Raw genomic sequence first — 5,344 nt, forward strand, 5'->3', positions numbered from 1 at the left:
GTGTAACTTTGTCGAGCGGAAAAGGCTGGTGAGGCTTGGATTTGAGCAGGAAACGAGTGGAGCCATGGGTGTATATGGAGTATATGTATGACAATTAAGAGAGTCCAAACTCGAGGTCTTGGTCGGCTATGATTTCTTCAAGGGTCAACAATGCTCGTCATATCATCAGCATAGCCTGGATATAGCTGATGCTGGTATGGGTAAAAAACCTCTGGGTGAACTCCAGGAATGTATAAGAGTAACCAAGCAGGAAAGGACAGGCCGGAAAACAGACCCATACATTTGAAGATATGTCGCTAGGGGTTGATGAATCATAGGGTCTGAATACGGTATAGGAAGGGAAAGATGATTTTGTTTATTCAATCTCAGGGTCTGTGAATTTGCAAATTTTCGACGAAGGGTTTTTTGCAGTAACCCTTGACTTTTCATGTCTCCGGACGAGATTGAAATGCAAATATCGGTAGACATGGATCGACGCTTGAAAAACAACTATTAGAGATGAGAAGCTTCCGAAATGAAGAAAATATATAGGGAGCCGGTTTTATCTTTATTCCCTAAGCCAATTATTTATTTTATATCTAATCCCTATTTGTGTCTTTTCACCAAATCTTTTTTGTAGGTTTTTTAAATTTGAATGCAATTTGACAGCTATGAATTTATCATCAACCGCCAAATTGTGGGGCAATTGTTGTGCTACAAATAATTGAGTACTGAGGATGCGTTATTCTTGATAACGAATCTAGATCAGTTATCCTTCTAAGGGGTTCTAGAGTTGTATCAGAATCAAGGATCCTCATTAATTGGTATTATTAACAATTATTTCTTGTGTGTAGGTTGTTATTTAATAAGTGTAACGGCTCCAAGACTTAGTCCACCACCTATTTCGCTACTGGACTTCTAAAGCACGTGGTCAAATGGAATGAAGGAAGTGAGTGGAGAGATGGCGGATAAATAGGACCTAGTAGTTAGTTGTTATTTTAGTTTGATATATACCGAGATTATGATCAAAGTTAGGTCACTTGACACATTCATTCACATACGGCTCTAGCAAACACTTTGACGTGAACTCTCTCTAGCAGCTTGTTCACACACTTAGATATGCTTGTAATCATTGATCATAAGCTCCACCCATTGTAACCAGGTTTTGATATTATTAAATTGGTGATAGACGAGTTGTCATCACCCGAGGTTTTTTCCATTGATCTCAAACAAGATCAAGGTTTTTTCCTCGCAACAAATTACGGTGTTCATCTCCATTTTTCTCATATATCCGTTATTGTCACCTTAGCACTAAACCTCACAAAACAAATTGGTTACTGTTGGAATTGATCTGCCTAAGACACATATTTGAGTTGATGTGGCTAGTGCGTTATGATCCAAGTCAGGTCATACCCAATATCAAGCTAGACAAACACCATGGTAATTATTATTAGATATGATCTAACTAATAAATACAACACTTATAATATTTAAAAAATGGGTTTTCTAAATATTTGCACTTGTGTGATAAATAAATTATATGGATAATGTATATTTTGATAGATGCTATTTATTTGGATAAATAACAAGTATTTTAAAATAAAATTGGGATTTTGGTTTTGGGGGAAAAACCGCAAAAGGGGGCCGGCCCCTTCCCACTCTCTCTCTCCTGTTAGTGTTTTCAATGATATGCAAACACTTGGGTTGGGAGATCATAATTTCTTGAAAACAACCAAGTATACTCTCTTTCTCTCTCTCTCACACACACACAAGACTCTCTTTTCTTTTTCCTTCTTCTCCTCTCGGCCGAAAAAAGGGAAGAACAAGAAAAAAGGAAAACAAGGAGATTTGCAAAAGTGTAAATCCTAGCAACTTTGGGTGTTTGTTGGAGAGCTTGGAGGGTATACAAGCTTGAGGTTTTCTCTTTAAAGACAAGTCATTCATTCTTTCATCCCTTTCAATTTCTGGAAATTTAAAGGTATGTACACTAACACCCTATGGTTGTTCTTGATAGTATGTATATTGTATTTGGATCCTGGATTGGGTTTTAATATAAAATCGGTTTTATATATTTTGGTAAACATCATTTAAAACTTTATTTCCATCGCGTTTTCCTAACAAAAGGGTTTATTTGGACTTTGATAATCTTGTAAAAACCCAACAATGACATCAAGAGCCGCGTATACGATTACATTCTTCATAAATGGGATATAAAGTGTTTGGGTTCTATGGTATTTTTTACCATATTGGCCGAAAACTTTAGGCATATTGGTCGCCCCTTGGTTTTTCAAGATTGTACCACAACATGCATGTGGAAATCTGGAAAAATTAAGTCATTTGGATGAAAAATTTTGTTTGGAAAGAATAATGGTTGTAAACCATGGTTCTCGGTTTGACCAAAAACACGTTCTCGGTTGACCGAGAACTCAAGGTTCTCGGTTGACCAAAAACTCATGTTCTCGGTTCTCAGTCTTGGCCGAGAACTCTAGTTTCTCGGCTGACCGAGAACTCCGGGCCGAAAACTTTGAAGCTTTGGCTTCTTGGATGAGAACTCTATGTTATCTGTTTCTGGCCAAGAACTGATGGGTCAAAGGGGAACCATTTTGGTCAAAGGTTGACCTGCTTGTCTGGATATTCGTAACCTAGCATGATCTTGTGTATATTGAAGTGATGTGTTGTGATTTATTCAATTTGATTGTAATATTCTTTATTCGTCTTTGTAATCTATTTATTCATTTCAAATGGCTTGTAAATGATAAGTAGAATTGTTGTATTTCTTTTACTAGAAAAATGTATTATGATATGTTTTGTAAAAGAAGATGCAACTACAATACCACTTTGGTTGGAGCCAAAATGGAAGCCCAAATAAAGAGAAAGGATCACAACAAGGAGTGAACACTTGAAGCATATGGATGCGGAGTCAAGTGGCAGTTCACCATCTCATACCTTGTGTCATGCTCGTGCCTTAGGAGAGACCTTTAGACACACTTGTTTCGGTCAACAAGTGTTGTTAACGTTAGGTGGCTATGGATATGAGCTTGTGGTTATAACTTATGCTTGTGTGTTTGATTTATGTTTTTGTTTTATCATATTTGGATATGGATGTTAAAAAATTAAAGTCAACAACTTGCATAAAATTGATCCTTTGAAATTATTAAGTAATAAATTGGTTTTATTAATTATAAATGATTTCATAATGAAATGGGTATTATTAAAGGAATTGTGAAAATTGGTTTTCAAAACGTACCATACATTTGAATGCATGCAAATGGAAGGTACATAAATAGTTTTCAATCTAAAATTTGAAAACTTAAATCCCATTTAAAAACAAGTTGAACATCATCCTTTTATACAACACTCGAGTCACTTGGGAACTTAATGTTGGATAATGGTTGATGTGTTGTAAAACACACTTACTTTCCGTACCTTTTTACGATGTTTTAAGTGCTAAATAGTTTAATAAATAAGATTTATGGATTGTTTTTGTTTGATGGGGTAGGTGTAGCCTTAATTTTTGGACTTAAAACGTTAAATGCAAAAGGGGGGCTTGATTGGCTGGTGGTTGGGTTTAAGTGCACAACAATATCGGCAATCGCGGTCAATATGTCGAGCTGTTTCTTGTGCGTTAATAATGAAAGAAATCTGGGAGTTTGTTGTTTTTCACTTGGTTATGATCCTGTGTAGATTTATTTTCCAAGGACGAAAAAGTCTTAAGTGTGGGGATGTCTGATGTGTTGTAAAACACACTTACTTTCCGTACTTTTTTACCTTGTTTTAAGTGCTTAATAGTTTAATAAATAAGAGTTATGGATTGTTTTTGTTTGATCTTACAAAGATTGATGATTTATTGTGGGTTATGAGTTTTAAGGAAGAAAAGTGTCAAGTTTGAAGACTCTAGGGGCTTTTTTGGTTAAGATTGAAGACTACAACTCAAGGCCCGACCCAAGCCCACAAGATCCGAGCCTATTAAACCATAATATATAATAATTAAAAAAAAAATAACCTAACTCTCCTAATCTGTTCTGATCGGCAATAGGCAGCAACAAAAAAGAGAGAATAATTAAGTTTGTTGTTTGTGAGGTGGGATAGATTTTTGTGTTTGTGTTTAAGGAGACAAGTGGGGTGTTGGTTTTGTGGCTGAGATTATATCTCACGCAATTGTGGAAGGCATCAATAAAAACAATTATAATATAAAAAAAAACCTAAATCAAACTCACCTATGCTTGCCGATCGCAAGCTGTCTAGCCAAAGGAAGGAAGAATTTTTTTTTTTTGTGAGCTTGTTGGTGGCTAGGAGAAGAAGAACATCGTTAAGGGAGACTTGGTACAGCAGCTATGGATAATATTCATCAAGAAACTCAACCATAACATTAAGTATTACATCCATAAACTTTGTTCTTTTGTTCAAGATTCATACTTTTTTGATTTGATCTTTTAACTTGAATTGTTTTGCAATTGAATTGAAGATTGACTTGTGCTTAATTGATATTGATTTTTGAATGAGTTTAATTATGTTTATGTTGAGTTTTATCATGTTTAAATTAAGTATATGATGCTGTCCAAATAATATGTTAGGCTAAACTTTTTAGTTCTACCTAGGTTAGATGAATATTGTTAGGTTTTAGTGAGTAATATGGATTGTTGATTATCATGACTTGAATTGTTGATGAAATTTTCGTTTAATATTGAATTAGGTTGTGTTTAGTGGCTGTGATTTGATTCATATACCTCTTGCTTTGATTGATTGAATCGGTTTTGATTAATTTTAGCTTGTTTGAACTCTTTACTTTGTGTTTAGAGATTGTTTGCGGGGTGATCAACCGTAGGGTTTACTTGGTGTGTTAATTGTTTGAATTCAACGGGTAGGCACATTCTTAGAGACCGAGAGGTGATTGGAAGTAGGGTCGTCTAATAGCTTTTACTTGTTAGAATTAGGATCGCGCTAGAGCGGGTTCGGTTCTTATCAGGTTTGGGTTTGTGAGCGATTAGTTGCTCTAGTTTAAGTTAAACTAAATGGTTCCTCTATCCTTGGTTTCGTAATATTCGTTTCCATTAGGGTTGTGTGTCGGTGAGACCGAGGGGAGAGTCGACATTAGAACACTTTAGGAATTTTTTACCCGGTTTGTTCTTAAAATCTACTAAGTCTAAGTTAGGGTTTGTTAGTGAGACCGAGAGGTGATCTAGCTTTCTTGAGTGAACCTTAGTTGTGTCAACCTTAGGAACCGGTGTCGTGAGATTCTTCAGTCCATTAGCTTATTATACCTTTAATATGATTCTTACCTTGGTAGACGTTTTCTCCAATTGCAGTTAAGTCTCTAAGTTCCATCAAGTGTTTAGTTAAGTTAAGTTAAGTTTAGTTAATTAAT

Source organism: Bidens hawaiensis, unplaced genomic scaffold (genome assembly GCF_021521415.1).
Source record: "Bidens hawaiensis isolate Kalapana, Puna unplaced genomic scaffold, B.hawaiensis_p1.1 tig00006083_1, whole genome shotgun sequence".
In the NCBI taxonomy this organism is placed as follows: Eukaryota; Viridiplantae; Streptophyta; class Magnoliopsida; order Asterales; family Asteraceae; genus Bidens; species Bidens hawaiensis.